Source organism: Anolis sagrei, chromosome 4 (genome assembly GCF_037176765.1).
Source record: "Anolis sagrei isolate rAnoSag1 chromosome 4, rAnoSag1.mat, whole genome shotgun sequence".
Lineage (NCBI taxonomy): Eukaryota > Metazoa > Chordata > Lepidosauria > Squamata > Dactyloidae > Anolis > Anolis sagrei.
The window spans coordinates 80,162,632-80,182,291 of NC_090024.1; the positions used below are offsets into that span (position 1 = coordinate 80,162,632).

General features: G+C 42.2%; 1 protein-coding gene across 5 annotated transcripts in view; it reads right to left on the reverse strand.

Moving 5' to 3' along the window:
- Nucleotides 1-14,585, reverse strand: part of RNF182 (ring finger protein 182) — a 31,762-nt gene extending 17,177 nt beyond the window's left edge. The window contains exons 1-3 of one of the 5 annotated variants that reach the window (XM_060774865.2): nucleotides 14,393-14,576; nucleotides 8,049-8,308; nucleotides 2,981-3,037 (exon numbers count right to left, since the gene is read on the reverse strand). The gene's annotated coding sequence lies outside the window, so the exon portion shown is untranslated. Of the gene's footprint in view, nucleotides 1-2,980; nucleotides 3,038-8,048; nucleotides 8,309-14,265; nucleotides 14,352-14,392 lie in introns of those variants that run through there. The other 4 variants (XR_010909817.1, XM_060774864.2, XM_060774867.2 and 1 more) reach the window with 4 other exon arrangements.
- Between the last annotated feature and the right edge of the window lie 5,075 nt (nucleotides 14,586-19,660).

Genomic DNA, 19,660 nt, shown 5'->3' on the forward strand with positions numbered 1-19,660 from the left:
TTCAGGAGCCCTCCAGGCGAGCCCATCTCCAAACAGCACTCAAGGACCATCTACCCACAGTACACCCCGAAAATGTCGAGGAACATTGGAACAAACTGAAGACCTCCATCATCACAGCCTGCGAAGAAACTATTGGATACCAAGCCAAGAAACATCAAGACTGGTTTGATGAAAATGACATCGAGATCCAACAGCTAATTGACAAGAAAAGGAAAGCCTTCCAAGCATGGCAGAGAGACATCAACTGTGTTGCTAAGAAAATGATCTATGCCAGTGCAAAAGCTGAGGTCCAAAGAAGGACAAGAGAACTCAAGAACATCTGGTGGACAAAGAAGGCTGAAGAAATCCAACACCTGGCAGATACCCATGATGCTCAGGGATTCTTCAAAGCCACAAAGGTCATCTATGGACCAAGAAACCATGGGATACAGCCTCTACGCCCATCAGATGGAACCAAACTCCTGAAGGACCAAAACTCAATTGCACTACGTTGGAAAGAACACTACCAAAGCCTCCTGAACCGCAGCTCCAATGTGGACGAAGAGGTCCTCTCACAAATCCCGCAACAACAAACTAGGGACGAGCTTGCAGCACTGCCTAGTTTGGAAGAAGTCAGCAATGCCATCAGCCAACAGAAGAATAACAAAGCCAGTGGACCAGATGGGATCCCTGCTGAAATCTTTAAAGAGGGAGGACCTGAGCTGACACACCAACTCCACCAGCTCATAGAAAAAGTGTGGGTGACCGAGAAAATCCCAGCAGATTTCAAGGACGCCACCATCATCACCCTCTTCAAAAAAGGGGAAAGAACAGACTGCGGAAACTATCGAGGTATCTCCCTTCTAACCTCCGCTGGGAAAATCCTCGCAAGAATCCTTGCAAACCGCCTTCTGCCCCTCTCAGAAGACACCCTCCCAGAATCCCAGAATGGCTTCCGCCCCTCCAGAGGAACCGTGGACATGATCTTCACTGCACGACAGCTCCAAGAAAAATGCAGAGAACAAAACCAACCTCTGTACATGGCATTCATCGACCTTGCCAAGGCATTCGACACAGTGAATCGCAGCGCTCTCTGGACCATCCTCCACAAAATCGGGTGCCCTAACAAATTTGTGAACATCCTGCGGCTCCTCCACAATGACATGATGGCAACAGTTTTGGACAGCAGTGGCTCCCAAAGTGACCCATTTAAGGTGGAATCAGGTGTCAAACAGGGATGTGTTATTGCCCCAACTCTGTTCTCCATCTTCATCGCTATGATACTTCACCTTGTTGATGGGAAGCTTCCCACCGGAGTAGAAATCATCTATCGGACAGATGGCAAGCTATTCAACCTCAGCAGACTGAAAGCCAAAACCAAGGTTACAACAACAGCTGTTATAGAACTCCAGTATGCTGATGACAATGTCGTCTGTGCGCATTCAGAAGAAGATCTACAAGCCACTCTAAACACCTTCGCAGAAGCATATGAGAAGCTCGGCCTGTCACTGAACATTGAGAAAACCAAGGTGCTGTTCCAGCAGTCGCCAGCCAATCCCTCTCCAATGCCAGTAATACAGCTTAATGGTGTCACATTAGAAAATGTGGACCATTTCCGCTACCTTGGCAGCCACCTCTCCACCAAAGTCAACATCGACGCCGAAATACAACACCGCCTGAGCTCTGCAAGTGCAGCATTTTCCAGAATGAAGCAGAAAGTGTTTGAGGACCGGGACATCCGTAGGGAGACCAAGGTGCTTGTTTATAAAGCTATTGTCCTCCCAACCCTGCTATATGCCTGTGAGACGTGGACTGTCTACAGACGTCACATGCAGCTCCTGGAACGTTTCCATCAGCGCTGCCTCCGGAAAATCCTGCAAATCTCCTGGGAAGACAAGCGGACAAACGTCAGTGTGCTGGAAGAAGCAAAGACCACCAGCATTGAAGCGATGGTCCTCCAACATCAACTCCGCTGGGCCGGCCACGTTGTCCGGATGCCTGACCACCGTCTCCCAAAGCAGTTGCTCTACTCCGAACTTAAGAACAGAAAACGGAACGTTGGTGGACAGGAAAAGAGATTTAAAGATGGGCTCAAAGCCAACCTTAAAAACTCTGGCATAGACACTGAGAACTGGGAAGCCCTGGCCCTTGACCGCTCCAGCTGGAGGTCAGCTGTGACCAGCAGTGCTGCAGAATTTGAGGAGGCACGAGTGGAGGGTGAAAGAGAGAAACGTGCCAGGAGGAAAGCGCGTCAAGCCAACCCCGACCGGGACCGCCTTCCACCTGGAAACCAATGCCCCCACTGCGGAAGAAGATGCAGAGCAAGAATAGGGCTCCACAGCCACATACGGACCCACAAGGAAATCCATAATGGAAGACCATCTTACTCGTCCAACGAGGGATCGCCTAAGTAAGTAAGTAAGTAAGTAAGGAAGTCAATATGGATTTGTATGTGGAATTTCACATTAAGACTTATAACACACAATTTCTATTCTTTCTGTTTAAAATGTCCAAAATGGATAATTGATAAAATGAAGAAAAAAACCCTAAAAATCCTTCTTGCAATCTGTTTTTGATAGTCTTTTAACAATAAGACAGCAGTGACTCACAACCATCCACACGCAATTGCTTCTTTCAATGCATGATTATGCCCCCAAACAAGTCTAAATTTAGATCAAAAAATGGATGAATGCCTAATTTTAGTCTACACATGATATGTGTATATATATAAACAGCATGGTATCAAAAGAAGTAATGCAATTAATCTTCTTTCGACGTAATACATATTTAAATATTTATAGTCCATAAAAAATCAGTCCTTAGGATATTTTTACAATTTTTTCTTTTTCTGGCAGGGCTCCTGTGCCTTCAATGGAGTGTAACAAACTACTACAGCTTTTATAGCATATAAATGGAATAATAAGGCAAGCTTCACAAAATAAATGCCAGCTTGCCACTCAAGTATTGAATGTACAAAAGTACAATATAATGGCAAACCTACCTCTATTCAAAGACAGGACCATCGACACAGCATTTTCTCATGGAATAGCAGATCAACCTATGTGACCAAAAGATAATATAATGCACCAAGCAGGCAGCAGGTGCACGATAAGTGGTGACTACAAAGTAATACCATGGAAACATGACTACCCACATGTCAGGGGAAAGAAGAGGTTTATGACAGCAGTACCGAAAATATTTGCTCTCTTTTCACAATTGTTAGCAAAATTGAATTTTACTCAAATTAAACATAATGCACTGCTAGAACTTCAATAAGTTCCGACTGCTTTGAAATATTGGGTCATGTAGATAATTGGATATGTTTGAAATTCTGCAGCAATCTTAATCACAGCATCAGTTGTACACTGAAGTGGACAAAAGACTTTGAGAATCAAAAATGGGCAACGAACTACTGGTTATTTACGATGTGCTTACAATAATTTACTGACAGGGATGGAGACACGCTTGTTGGATTTTCTCCATTATGTAACACAATAACACAGGTGAGCTTGGATACTCTGTACTTTAACCTGCATGAGGCGGGTGACTTTTGCTGTGCCACCTCATGCAACAAAACCTTTTGGACTGACACACCGCAAATGTAGCAAAACCACAAATTTATTTACAAGACTAGAGCTCTCAAGACAAAGTACAGTTATATAGCATTGCTTTGCATAGCACTCATAGATGTATCTTTTTGCCGTTGTTACCCAAAATTCCACACTGTCCACAAGGACAAGTCATACGATGACTTATTCCCTTCTGAAGCGCTGTCACAGAGCTGTAACAAGAAGCTTTCTATCCTAGAGGTTTACTCCCTCATTCTCACAAGATTCAGTTTGTCCCTTTCATCACTGTACATTCAGCAAAACCTCTGGGAGGAGACTGTAAAGTGACTTCAGATGAACAGTGTAAATCTCCCAGTAGTTTAGTTGCTGGTAGTTTATTTCTTCCACTCCTACATTGAGATGTGAGCTCTCAAAACACACAAGAAATGTTTACAGTCTCACATCTAATGCTCTATAACATTCCTGCCAAATTTCAGAGACAATTATGAACTTTTTCTTGTTCAGGAAAAAAATGTCTAAGAAACACTGACAGAAATTGAAGAATTTACTAAGACTAGAGGCCTTTCTCAAAGGGTTAGGCTTACTGCCTTAAAACACAAACTACACTGACAAAGTAGGATACAAATATTTTTGGTATTTTTATGTTCATTCTGGTTTTACATTTTTGTTGTTGGTGTTTCACCCAATTTTTTCTTTTGAAACTCAATTCTTTTATTCTTTGTGAAAAGATGTGCAGCTGCAAACATTATGTGGAATGAGGTACACACTTGTCCCATATTGTTGTCTTGGGGGAACGTCAAGTAGCATTATACCTTTTGAGGCTTTCCAGATTATTTTTAAGCTTCCAATTGTTCAATCACCTATGTTTCTTATTGTTAAAAAGGATACCAGTGAGATGTTACTTTTGGAATGAAAGACTTATTAGAGCCTTTATTCCACTCATGACAGAAGTCCCCATCTTAGGATGGTGAATTTGAAAACAAAACAAAACAATTTGTAGGCAGAGAAATAAGTTTAGAATTCTCAGCAGCAGAAACATGTATTAAGGAATATATTCTTGGATAGAAGTAACCTAGTCCTTTCCAAAGTAATCTAAAACAGAAAAAAGTGCTCATCATAGAGCAGAGGTGTTTAGCCTGCGCTGGTTCTTTTTCAGGCAGGTAATTAATGACCTGGTCAATTAATGACCAGACAATGTAATCTACCCATAACAGTTTTGCGATAGGTGGCTGACAGAGGAGGCAAAAGCAAGCGGGAAAGGAAGACAAAATATCATCATTCTGTCCAAAGCATCCCATCCCATCCCTAGTGGACAAAAGAGCAGCAAGAACAAGTGCTGTTTCTTCCAATGTTCATTTCATTAGACTACCCATGCCAGCACAATCTATGAACACCACATCATTGTGTATATCCTGCTCTAGAAAAAAAGTGTTATATTTTAAATATTTCTGTCCCACTTATATGAGGTTCAGAGGTAGTTTACATCACTGAGTAGTCTTCAGTCTTTTCAGACATGGGATCCACTGAAATGGACCTTTTAGCTTGGTGGATCAACATATAAGCCCCATATATGCTGACCATTTAGTGGGTTCCAATGGGCAGATTAGGCTCTGTCTTGTGATAGCCAAAAACCACATGGGACTGATATGCAGTAATGTAGAGAAAGGCTACCTTAACACAGCTTATGGCAATTTAACAGCCTTCTAGTTGGATTTTTGACCCATCAGTTATATACACCTAAACATCTGTAAATTATATTCCTCCCTTTGAAAATTGTGTAGAGGGTATGGTATATCCTACAAAACAATTTTTATATATTATAATCTCCTAGATAAAGATGTAAAGTGTTCTTGTGACTATGCAGTAGCTGCTTATTTGTTAAAAATATTTTACCTTAATATGTATTTAATGTGTTGCCTAATGGTCTGTTAACTGCAATAAAGATTTTACTGCTGCTGCTGCTGCTGCTGAGTGGGTTCCAATGGGCAATAACTCCAAAGAAAAACAAGATATCCTGTACTCTTTTTAAAGAAGTTTGTGAGACCAAATTGGCAAACACACCAGACACCATACAGATTTGATGTATCGCAGAAATGTAATTTTGCAAAATGTGGGAACAGATAAGCATCATGGAAATGTGTTGTGTGTGTGTGTGTGTGTCTTCAAGTCCTGTGGAATATTCAGAGGTGGTTCCAATTCCTTCCTTAGAAATATAGCTCACAGACCTGGCAGTCTCCCATCTAAGTACTAACCAGGATTGAGTTAGCTTAGCTTTCAAATTCAGTTGGAATCTGGTGCCTTTAGCATATTTAGGCTCAATTGCATTGGATTTAAGGGATAATGATGTTCAGCAAGGAACAAATATTTTTTGATCTGAAAGCAGAAGAAAGAGGGGTTTTAAGACTGATTATTCTTTGTGCTATTTAAGAAGTACATTATGGTTCAGATATATATTATCATGATCTTGTTACAGCTACATCATTAACTTAATAAATAGAGAGAAGTAGGTAACCTTTAGAATGTCTTTATTGGCCACGTGAGGTTTTCCTGAGACAGATATACTGATTGCCAGGTTCCATCAGTGTATCATAGCAACATGTATTCACAATCTCTAGGTGACCATTGAAAAATGTGTATGTTTCTGAAGCCACTGCTAGCAGAGACCCAAATCTTCAGAAGTATGATTATAATCGTATTTCAACCAACTGTCTTACATGTTCCTTCCTAAATTTTGAAAGCCATGCTGCCTTCCTTTACCCCAGTCACCCACCAAACTGATGTAATCAGGAAGGTTTAGGATTATCTTTTCAAAGAGATTGATTAAATCCAAATATATTACACCAACGGTTTATATAGTGTACATCACAATGCATAGTACAGAAATCATGTGCATTTTGAACACAATATGATTGCTTGAGCTTAAAAAACACAGTACAATTCTAAATGCAGAATATGCTTCTTGATATTGTTGGTCCTTCATACCCATGGATTCTGCATCCACAGATTCAATCATCCATAGTTTTTAAAAAAATCTCCCAAAGTATTTTAATATAAGGGACACTATTTACTATGCTATTGCATATAATGGGACTTGAGACTCTGTGGATTCTGGCATCTATTTGCCGCCGGGGGGGGGGGGGGGGTCCTGGAATCAAACATCAGCAGATACCAAGGGCTCACTGTATTAGTTAGCAATTATGTACATTGTCATATCTGTACATATTTTAAGTTACATGTAATTTTTCTGTACTTAGCATGTTTCAACATTTGCCTGGGTAGAAATATAGGTGAGCAATCACACAAAAGAACATGATGTTAGGTGTTGACTTTTGCTTCTTTCTCTATTTTATCACATTTGCTCTAGCTTTACTTTTGAGATTGAAAGAGCTTTCATGTGTATTACCCTACAGAATTGTTTCACTACACTGGCCTGCATTCTTTTGCACACTCACTTGATTTCAGTGGGCTATGTGTGAGTAAGCATATAATGTGCTAGAAATAAAAGAGAGATATCCTTTGTGTCTTTAAGGATAAATCCTGTGTTTTACGAGTGTCACATATTTTTCTCATTTGCATCATGCTTTATGTGTTTTGGGAAAAAACGTACATTGAACTTTTCACTGCCAGATGTATACGTTTTAGTTTTAGAAAAAGGTCTAGCAGCATCATGACCTTTTGTGCTAAGCAACTAACACAGTTGACTGTTGCAATGAATTTCAATAGGTGTCAGGAGTGTTCCATAAAAACAGAGGATTATTAGACTTCAGGTATGGCATAGCAAAAAGCCAATCCTGCCAAGAATGTTTTATTTTCATACATCTCAGTATTTCAGCTTTCATTTCATATAAATTTAAGGAAAGGCATTAACGATTGTTGAGTAGGATGTACTCATGTTTCAGCTCTAATAATGATTAATTCAAAAGGATTCTCAGGCTGCCACCCCATATACACTTACTTTAGATTGAAGTATCACAGAAACAAGAGACTACAGTGCATGCTATACATAAGTGATGAAAAGTGTGCAGTCCTGTAGGTGTTGTTGAACTGTTATCACCTATCCTTAGACAGCATAGCCAAGGGTGAGCTATGCTGGGAGTTGCTGTTCAACACCACAGGGCTATAAAATTCCTGCCCCTACTATATAGATTTACTCATCCATTATAGTCAGCTCTTCCTATCCATGGATTCAGCATCCACAGATTCAACCATCCATGACTTGACAATATTCAACAACAAAAAAGAATCCCAGAAATAAAACTTTGATTTTGCTATTTTATATAAGGCACATCATTTTACTGCACTGTGGTATATAATGGGACTTAAACATTTCCAGAGTTTGATATCCACGGGATGGAGTGGGAGTCCTGGAAGCAAACTCAGCAGAGACCAAGGGCACACTGTACAATGGGGCTTACTTCTGAGTAGACTATTTATTTTATGGCTACTAATTGTAAGAATGTACTGAACTGTCAATTTTTCAGGAAGAAGGTGAGATCTTACCAGCTATATAGGTGCCTCCGGTTGTGCAATGAGTTAAACCCTTGTGCCAGCAGGACTGATGACTGACAGGTAGGATGTTCGAATCCGGGGAGAGTGCAGATGAGTTCCCTCTGTCAGCTCCAGCTCCCCATGTAGGGACATGTGAGAAGCCTCCCACAAGGATGGTAAAACATCAAACATAAGGGCGTCCCTTGGGCAACATCATTGCATACGGCCAATTCTCTCACACCAGAAGCGACTTGCAGTTTCTCAAGTTGTTCCTGACAAAAAACAAACAAAAAACCCCAGCTATATGTCAAAATAAACTCAAAAGCTGAAATGTTTTTGAATCAGGCTTTCCATGTTACAAAATTTTAATTGTGTGTCCCAGTGCTGCTAAAGATGAAGAAATTCTTCCTGAAATAAAGTTGCCAATATGTATGCTTAAAGTATTAATTATGCTATTTTACTGACTTTTGTCATTTGTTGTCCTCTTCTCTCTTCTCTCATATCTATTATGTATACTACTGACAAATTTCAACAACATTTTTGCAAAATGTTATTCTGGTCCAATAAAATCTTTCCTTTCCCCTAAATCAGAGGTTTTCAACTGTTTCAGGCATAGAGAGTCCCTTTTGAAGCATAAGTTTATTGTGGAGTCCCAATAAATTTCATATAATGTGTGTGTGTATTGTGTTTTAAAAATTTGACAGACGGGCAAGGCCACATGAAGATGGATGGAGATTGTTTACATGAACTAACTGAAAAAATTAAACAAATTCCTATGCACACTGCACATAGCTCGTTTGTAGTGCAAAGAAAAAAAAAAGGAAAGACAGAATGAACAATGCAATATTTAAAATAAAGAACAATTTTAACCAACATAAACTTAACAGTATTTCAATGGAAGACCCCAGGGGCCATCCAGTCCAATCCCTTTCTGCCATGTAGGAAAAGCTCAATCAAATCACCCCAACAGATGGTCACCCAGCCTTTGTAATAATAATAATAATAAGAAGAAGAAGAACAATAGCAGAAGCCCCAGAGTCCATCCAGTTCAACTTCCTTCTGCCATGCAGGAAAAGAAAATCAAAGCACACCCTGAGTGGTGGGAGGGAAATAGGGTTTTGGAAGCAAGGAAGGAGAGGAGGAACTGATCTGGGCAGTGAGGAAGGTGAGGGGGAAAGGCTTTTAGGGGCAAGGGGGATGGGGGAGGAAAGAGGAGAAAAAGCTTGGAATGGGAGTGAGAGAAAGATGACGAAAGTGCAAAGCCCCTCAGTATGCTTTGTAGAGCACCAAGGGCTCCACGGAGGATACTTTCAGAACTGCTGTCCTAAATCATACAGTTGTGAAATATCTCATAAATGAGAAACCAAGATGCTTAGAATCTCTCCCAGTGAAGTACTGAATGCTTCTATTCCAGATGGGTTTCAGTACTCTGCGGGTTTTAAAGGAGTAAACATTAGCAATATGGGATGTCAAAGTTAACTCTCAGATGAAATTTTAGTTGAATATTTGCTTAACTTTTTAAAGTTTTATTTATTATTACCTTCATGTAAATTCAATCATAGTTTGTACTACCAGTTTTTCCAAACCTTATTTTTGTCATTTCAATTTTTCATCAGCAAAGTTCTTTCTAGTATGTCATAAATTAACAAATGTTTAAGATGCATTCATGCCTTTTAAAATAAGTTAATTAAAAGACAAGTCACACTTTCTCAGGCCCCTTCTACACTGTCATATAAAATCAAGATTATCCTTTTTGAACTGGATTATATGGCAGTGTAGATACATATAATCCAGTTCAAAGCAGATAATGTGGGTGATCTGCTGTGATGATCTGGATTATATGGCAGTGGAGAAGAAGTCCGTCTCTGTCTGCTTCTAAACTGCCATATAAAATTCAGACTATCTTCTTTGAACTGGATTATATGGCAGTGTAGATTTATATAATCCAGTCCCCTTCTACAATGCCATATAACATCCAGATTATCTGCTTTGAACTAGATTATAAGGCAGTGTAGACTCATATAATCCAGTTCAAAACAGATAAAGTGGATTATCTGTTTTGATTATCTGTATTATATAGCAGTGTAGAAAAGACCTCAGAGGAAGGTGAAGAAAAACCCCCTTGGAACAAATCATTCTAAGGAAACACCATGCTAGGTTGCCTTAGGGTTACCACAAGTCAGAAACAACTTGAAGGCACATAACAAACAAAACTATTTTTTTCAAACAAAAATTCTACATTAATTTAAGAATACATTTAATTCCAAACACTATTCAGGCCAATTTCAGCCTTTTGAAAGGCATCTTTTTTGTTTTTGACTATAAAATGCCTTTGGAACCACAATATATTTTACAGAAAGTCTCAAACCAAAGCAAATGCAGAAGGGAAGTTTTGGGATCAAATGGACATTAGTGGCATACACTTTAAAACTCAAACAAATATAATTTCCCCATTCAAACAAGAAACTAGTAAAATAATTTTTCCCCAATTTGAGATCTCCCCCCATAAGTATCAGCTCTCAGTAAGTGTAGCATTACAGTCACTGCCAGGACAGTAAAATGACCTGTTAGCCCTTTGGAAGAAAGTTATCCTCATCAAACAACAGTACAGTGCAGAATACAGATGACAAGATGATTCATTTCCGTACTTCTGAGAGGCAAGGTCATTAAATGACACAGATTCCACACTCCCATCCTTTCAATCCATTATTTTCAACAAACCCAGAAAAAACTGTCAGATGGAAGCTTGGATCTAATCTTAGTGGCAAGTAGAGCAGACTAACAGAAATCAATAAAACAATACAAATCTTAACAAACGTTCCACACTGTATTTTTCAGTTGCTCTGTTCAAAGCAAGACAAAGTCTAGATCCAACTTCATGTTATCAATACATTTGAGAAACGTAGATTTAGGGCACTGGCTCCAACCTTCATACATTGAATTGGAGCTTTGACATTGAACTTCACAAAAAATGAACTCCTCCCTCCCTACTTGATGCACCTAACTATAAACTTCAGTTCCATCTCAAGCCTTCCAGAAACCAGTGCTCCCCACATCAATATTGAAGTACAGGCAATCCTGGAATTACAAACATCTGATTTACAAACGACTCATAATTAAGAACAAGAGTGAGACAACAAGAAGTGAGAGAAATCTACCCTCGAAAGGGAAGTTTCCTTCTGAAAGAATGATCATTTGGGAAAAGGGGGTCTCTAATGAAGCTTTATCACAAATCCTTGTCTCCACAACAAGGCAATTTTTTCAAAAGCCAATTATTATCACAGGGACGGAATACGAGGTTGAAACTTCTGAACAGAAGCACAGGCACCAAAATGATTGGGGGACCAAAAATGTTTTAGATTTAGGAATATTTCCATATACATTATAACGAGTTATTTTGGAGACATGACCCAAGTCTAAATGTGAAATTTATTTATGTTTCATATAGACTTTATGCACAGAGCCTGAAGGCAGTCCCCAAGTTATGAACAAGCAAGGTTCTATAGATTTGTTTTTAAGTTGAATTTGTTTGTAAGTCGAAACAGATACTTTTGAAAGTGTACTGTAACTCCAAATATAGATTCACACACAGGGCCCACTGGTGGTGCAGTGGGTTAAACCACTGAGCTGCTGAACTTGCTGACCGGAAGGTCGGCAGTTCAAATCCGGGGAGCGGGGTGAGCTCCTGTTTCTGCTAACCTTGCAATTTGAAAACATGAAAATGTGAGTAGATCAATAGGTACGGCTCCATTAGAAAGGTAATGGCACTCCATGCAGTCATCTTTTCGGCTTATTTATTTGTCGTGTCAGGGCAACCAGTCAATTATATTACATTTCTAACAGAACAAAGCAAACAAACAGACAAAATACAAAATTTGTGAGTTTGGTAGTTGATTAAATGTCCTTTTCAGCTTAGAAATAGAGATGAGCACCCCCCGCCCCAAGTCAGACACAACTAGACCTAATGACAGGGAAAACCTTTACCTTACATACATAATGCATACTTTGGATAACATAGGGGTTAACATCCCTGTGGTGTTTGTTTTGCTGTCTGTTCAGAAGATCTCACTTAACTTTCTGGCCCTGTGATAATTGGATTGAAAAAAAATGGCTTGGTGAAAACCAGGATGGGTGAGAAAGCTTCAGTGGAGACACCTTTTCCCCATAATAACTCTTCCAGGAGTGTATTTCCCTTCCTAGGGGTAGATTTCTCACACGTCCTGTTGTCTCACCCCAATTTTTAGCAATGAGTCATTTGTAAGTCAGATATTTGTAACTCGGGGGCTGCCTGTGTACCCACAATATATTAAAAAATAATTTTGTGAATGGATCAAAGTTTGCAGCTATTGAACCCCATCAGAAATTAAAGGTGTCACTATCTCAGCAGATGATTTTGGAATGTTTCGGATTATTTTTTTTTTCATGTAAGGAACGACCTGAGAAATTGCAAGTCATTTCTGGTGTGAGAGAATTGGCTGTCTGCAAGGACATTGCCCAGGGGACGCCCAAATGTTTTACCATCCTGTGGGAGGCTTCACACAAGAAGCCATTTTGGATTTTGGGATAAGAGATACTCAGCCTGTGCTGCTTCTTAATCCTCCCCATGAAACCCACTGGGTATCCTGGGGTGAGTCACACTAACTCGGTCTCAGAAGATTGAAAAGACTTGAAAGCAGACAACAACAACAGCAACAACCACAACAACTCATTTAACTTCCCATACCACTTCCCATCTCATCCTCCTACCCTCAACTTTCGACCCCTTGTTATGGGGGAAAGAGAGCCAGTTGAGAGAGAAAAAGAGCCAGTTAGGAATGGGAGAGTGTTCTGGAGGAAAGAGAGACAGTTATGAGGGAAAGAGATACTTAGGAGGGAATGGGAGACACTTATAGGGAAAAAGAGCCAGTTATGAGGGAAAGGCAGGCAGTTGAGAGGGGGGAAAGCCAGTTATGAGGGAAAGAGGGACAGTTCTGGAGGAAAGAGTTATGAGGGAAAGGGAGCCAGTTGAGAGGGGGAAAGAGCCAGTTATGAGGGAAAGGCAGGCAGTTGAGAGGGGGGAAAGCCAGTTATGAGGGAAAGAGAGACAGTTCTGGAGGAAAGAGTTATGAGGAAAATGGAGGAAGTTGAGAGGGAAAAAGAGCCAGTTAGGAAGGAACGGGAGAGTGTTCTGGAGGAAAGAGAGAGACAGTTATGAGGGAAGGAGATACTTAGGAGGGAATGGGAGACACTTATAGGGAAAAAGAGCCAGTTATGAGGGAAAGGGAGGCAGTTGAGAGGGGGGAAAGCCAGTTATGAGGGAAAGAGAGACAGTTGAGAGGGAAAAAGAGCCAGTTATGAGGGAAAGGGAGGCTGTTGAGAGGGGAAAAGAGCCAGTTATGAGGGAAAGGGAGGCATTTGAGAGGGGAAAAGAGCCAGTTATGAGGGAAAGGGAGGCAGTTGAGTGGGGAAAAGAGCCAGTTATGAGGGAAAGGGAGACAGTTCTGGAGGAGAGAAAGAGGTATGAGGGAAAGGGAGGCAGCTGAGAGGGAGAAAGAGCCAGTTATGAGGGAAAGAAAAGCAGTTGGGAGGGGGAAAGAGCCAGTTATGAGGAAAAGGGAGGCAGTTGAGGGGGAAAGAGCCAGTTATGAGGGAAAGGGAGGCAGTTGAGAGGGGGAAAGAGCCAGTTATGAGGGAAAGGAAGGCAGTTGAGAGGGGGAAAGAGCCAGTTATGAGGGTAAGGGAGGCAGTTGAGAGGGGGAATGAGCCAGTTATGAGGGAAAGAGAGACAGTTCTGGATGAAAGAGTTATGAGGGAAAGGAGGCAGTTGAGAAGGAAAAAGAGTCAGTTATGAGGGAAAGGGAGGCAGTTGAGAGGGGGAAAGAGCCAGTCATGAGGGAAAGAGAGACAGTTCTGGAGAAAAGAGTTATGAAGGAAAGGGAGGCAGTTGAGAGGGGAAAAGAGCCAGTTATGTGGGAAAGGAAGGCAGTTGAAAGGAAGAGCCAGTTATGAGGGAAAAGGAGGCAGTTGAGAGGGGGGAAAGCCAGTTATGAGGGAAAGAGAGACAGTTCTGGAGGAAAGAGTTATGAGGGAAAGGGAGGCAGTTGAGAGGGGAGCAGAGCCAATTAGGTGTGAAAAAAACACTTGTGAAGGGAAGAAGACACAGTTGTGAGGGAAAGAGACAGCTAGTAGGAAAGAGACGCCAGTTGTGAGGGAAAGGCAGACTTTAGCAGGTGGTTCTGCTCCAAAGCACCTCCTGAGGCTGCTCTCGCGAGGCGATCCTGCTGCAGTCATAAAAGGGCAGCCCGGCCCGTGCCCCTTGCGCTCGCCTGCGGGATGGAGGGCGCGTGGCCAGGGGAGGCGGCGAAGGGCGCGCGTACCTTGCGTGGGCGCCGCCGCGGGGGGGCTTCCTGCCTGCCTTCCTAGCGCCTTCCTTCCTTCGTCCTCTCTGCCGGTCTCTCCGTCCCGTTCCTCCTCCAAGCAAGCCTGCGCTTTGTTTGGCGTGTGGCGCGCGCCCAGGGGCTGCGGGGCTTTGTGGCTGGCGCGCGGGAGGAGCGCCGTCGCCATGGAAACGGGCGGCGGCGGCGGCGGCGGCAGCGGAGGCCTCTGTCGCCTCTTCCACCAGCCAAAGGGGAGCTGTGGTTGAGGAGGGGCCTCGGCATCCATTGAGGGACTGCCCTCCCCCTCAGGCGTTGAAGGAGGATGGCGAGCCCCCCCCCCTCATAGCCATAGGCCCAATTTATAGTACACAGCCGTGGCCTTCCTCTCGAGGCTGAGAGAGTGTGTTGTTGTTGTTCATTCGTTCAGTCGTCTCCGACTCTTCGTGACCTCATGGACCAGCCTACGCCAGAGCTCCCTGTCGGCCGTTACCACCCCCAGCTCCTTCAAGGTCAGTCCAGTCACTTCAAGGATGCCATCCATCCATCTTGCCCTTGGTCGGCCCCTCTTCCTTTTGCCTTCCACTTTCCCCAGCATAATTGTCTTCTCTAGGCTTTCCTGTCTCCTCATGATGTGGCCAAAGTACTTCAACTTTGTCTCTAGTATCTTTCCCTCCAGTGAGCAGTCGGGCTTTATTTCCTGGAGGATGGACTGGTTGGATCTTCTCGCAGTCCAAGGCACTCTCAGCACTTTCCTCCAACACCACAGCTCAAAAGCATCGATCTTCCTTCGCTCAGCCTTCCCCAAGGTCCAGCTCTCACATCCATAGGTTACTACAGGGAATACCATGGCTTTGACTAGGCGGATCTTTGTTGCCAGTCTGATGTCTCTACTCTTCACTATTTTATCGAGACTGGACATTGCTCTCCTCCCAAGAAGTAAGCGTCTTCTGATTTCCTGGCTACAGTCTGCATCTGCAGTAATCTTTGCACCTAGAAATAAAAAGTCTGTCACGGCCTCCACGGTTTCTCCCTCTATTTTCCAGTTGTCAATCATTCTTGTTGCCATAATCTTGGTTTTTTTGACGTTTAGCTGCAACCCGGCTTTTGCACTTTCTTCTTTCACCTTGATTAGAAGGCTCCTCAGCTCCTCCTCGCTTTCGGCCATCAGAGTGGTGTCATCTGCATATCTGAGGTTGTTAATGTTTCTTCCAGCAATTTTCACCCCAGCTTTGCATTCATCCAGCCCCGCACATCGCATGATGTGTTCTGCATACAAGTTAAAAAGGTTGGGTGAGAGTATGCAGCCTTGCCGTACGCCTTTCCCAATCTTGAACCAGTCTGTTGTTCCGTGGTCAGTTCTGACTGTTGCTACTTGGTCCTTGTACAGATTCCTCAGGAGAGAGACAAGGTGGCTTGGTATGCCCATCCCACCAAGAACTTGCCACAATTTATTATGATCCACACAGTCAAAGGCTTTAGAATAGTCAATGAAGCAGAAGTAGATGTTTTTCTGAAACTCCCTGCCTTTCTCCATTATCCAGCGGATATTGGCAATCTGGTCTCTCGTTCCTCTGCCTTTTCTAAACCCAGCTTGAACATCTGGCAACTCTTGCTCCATGTATTGCTGGAGTCTTCCTTGCAGGATCTTGAGCATTACCTTACTGGCATGAGAAATAAGGGCCACTGTACGGAAGTTTGAGCAGTCTTTCGCATTCCCCTTTTTTGGTATGGGGATATAAGTTGATTTTTTCCAGTCTGATGGCCATTCTTGTGTTTTCCATATTTGCTGGCAAATGGCATGCATCACCTTGACAGCATCATCTTTTAAGATTTTAAACAGTTCAGCTGGGATCCCGTCGTCTCCTGCTGCCTTGTTGTTAGCAATGCTTCTTAAGGCCCATTCAACTTCACTCCTCAGGATGTCTGGTTCTAATTCATTCACCACACCGTCATAACTATCCTCAATATTATTATCCTTCCTATACAGATCTTCTGTATAGTCTCGCCACCTTCTCTTGATCTCTTCAGCTTCTGTTAGGTCCCTGCCATCTTTGTTTTTTATCATACCAATTTTTGCCTGAAATTTACCTCCAATATTTCTAATTTTCTGGAAGAGGTCTCTTGTCCTTCCTATTCTGTTGTCTTCCTCCACTTCCATGCATTGCTTATTTAAAAATAGTTCCTTAAGTGACTCGCCCTTAATCTCCGAGCGGGGATTTGAACCCAGGCCTTCAGAGCTTTAGGCCCAACACTCAAACTACCACTACAACAACACTATTCGCCCTTATACTGCCATAAAACATATTTATTTATGCTGCCATATAAAATCCAGATTATCTGCTTTGAACTGGATCAGGTAAAGGTAAAGATTTTCCCCTGACATTAAGTCTAGTTGTGTCCGACTCTGGGTGTTAGTGCTCATCTCCATTTCAAAGCCGAAGAGCTGGCATTGTCCGTAGACATCTCCAAGATCATGTGGCCAGCATGACTGCATGAGCACCATTATCTTCCCTTATTGATCTCACATTTGCATGTTTCGAACTGCTAGGTTGTTAGAAGCTGGGGGTGACAGCGGAAGTTCACTCTGCTCTCCAGATTTGAACCTGCGACCTTTTGGTCAACAAACTCAGCAACTCAGCGGTTTAATCCACTGTGCCACCGGGGGCTCCTTGAACTGGATTATCTGGTAGTATAGACACATATAATCCAGTTCAAAGTAGATAATATGAACTGTCTTCTTTGATAATCTGGATTATGTGGTAGTGTAAACAGGGCCTTAGGTTGGATCTCCACTGCCATATAATTGCATCTCTGAATCCAAATTATCTTCTTTGAACTGGATTATATGAGTATAAAGGTGAAGGTTTCCCCTGACATTAAACCTAGTCATATCCAGCTCTGGGGGATGGTGCTCATCTCCATTTCTAAATCGAAGAGCCGGCGTTGTCCGTAGATATCTCCAAGGTCATATGGCCAGTATGACTGCATGGAACTCCATTACCTTCCCCAGAAGAGGTACCTATTGATCTAGTCACATTCATGTTTTTGAACTGCTAGGTTGGCAGAAGAAGAATCCATTTTGTACTGATGCAGAATGGGGGAGAGGGGAATCCTTTACAATCCCCATCCCATGGCAGGGAAGACTGGAAGAGTGTCCAAAATGAAGAAACTCCCATTTTCCTGATCTGTAAATCTGAAAAGCGCCAAAATCCAATTTTTTCTACATATGGACTGAGATAGTAACACATTTCTTTTCAGATGGTTCACTGTACACCAGTTTGATCTCATGCATAAAATAATTATAAAATATTGTGCAGGCCCGTAGCCAGGATTTCGTTTCGGGGGGGGGGGGGCTAAAAATTTTTCAGGGGGGTTTCGGGAGGGGGGGGCTGAAAGAGGGTCTAGCCTAGCAAATCTTTTGTATCATTACCCCAATACCCCCATGCATATGGGATATATTGAGTATGGTGATCAGATCATGATATGAATAAACATAACAGTTTAAATAATGCACCAGTAAGGCCTTTTCGCGAACCACCATGAGAATTTCGGGGGGGGGGGAGGCTGAAGCCCCTCAAGCCCCCCCCCTCCCCCCGGCTACATGCCTGATATTGTGGATAAAGAGAGCTAGAATGGTCTAGTGATTTGAGTGTTGGACTATAAATCTGGAGACCGGGGTTGGAATCCTGGCCTGGCCTTGAAAATCCACTACATGACCCTGAGCCAATCACACACACTCAGTCCCAGAAAACCCCAATGAAAGGTTTGTTTTAGAATCACTGTAAATTGGAAAGGACTTGACACAAAGCAACCACATGGTTGATATATATATATATATATATATATATATATATATATATATATTCCAAAGGCCAGACCGAATTGCCATCTCTATATCTCTCTAATTCAAAGGGGGAGAGAAAAAAAATCAGAGCTGGGCCTCCACTGTGGAAGCAAAAAGCTGGGTCTCCCCTGTGGAAGCAAAAGTGGCACTGAGTAGTTCTTCCTCCTTGGCTTGCTTCCTGGCCTTCTTGACCACATGGCTGCTTTAGAGATATAGATATATGGATAAGGTAATATATATCTGAAATACATCATGCTAGGTACATATGAAACATAAATGAATTCCATATTTAGACTTGGATCCTGTCTCCAAAATGTATACTTTCCAAAATTTGAAAAAAAAATCTTAAATCCAATTCATTTCTGCTCTCAGGCATTTCAGATAATGGATACTCATCCATTGTGTACATCAGGGGTCCTCAAACTTTTTAAACAGAGGGCCAGGTCACAGTCCCTCAAACTGTTGGAGGGCCGGATTAAAATTTGAAAAAAAAACATGAATGAATTCCTATGCACACTGTAAAAAACACTTAAAAACAATACAATAATTGAAATGAAGAACAATTTTAACAAATATAAACTCATTAGTATTTCAATGGGAAGTGTGAGCCTGCTTTTGGCTGATGAGATAGGATTGTTATTGTTGTTGTGTGCTTTCAAGTCATTTCAGACTTAGGTTGATCCTGAGTGAGGGCTGGGTAAATGACTTTGGAGGGCCGTATCTGGCCCCTGGGCCTTAGTTTGAGGACCTCTGGTGTACATCAGTATAGCAACTCCGCATGGTAACTCAGGATGTATGTGTGTAGATAGTCTACTTTATTTAGATAAACATTTTCTCACTATTGCATTGACTTAAAGCAGTGTTTCTCAACCTGGGGGTCACAAGGGGATTTCAGAGGGGTCACCACAGGCCATCAGAAAACACATATTTCTGATGGTCTTAAGAACCCCTATGGCAGAGAAGGCTAAAGATCTCTCCGCTTGTCCTTCTCTTCATTTTTGGAGACAGATGGCAAATCCTTCCACCAAAAGCCCTCCTCCTCCTCTTTGGATGTAGGTGAACAAACACTCCAAAACTCAAGGTCAGTGCCCATCAAACTCTTCCAGTATTTTCTGTTCATCATGAGGGTTCTGTGTGGGAAGTTTGGTCCAATTCTATCGTTGGTGGAGTTCACAAAGTTTTTTGTAGGTGAACTATAAATACCAGCGACTACAACTCCCAAATGTCCAGGACTATTTTCCCCAAACTCCACCAGTGTTCACATTTGGGCATATTGAGTGTTCGTGCCAAGTTTGGTCCTGAACTATCATTGTTTTGAATCCACAGTGCTCTCTGCATGTAGGTGAACTACATCTCCAAAACTCAAGGTCAATGCCCACTAAACACTTCCAGTATTTTCTGTTGGTTATGGGAGTTCTGTGTGT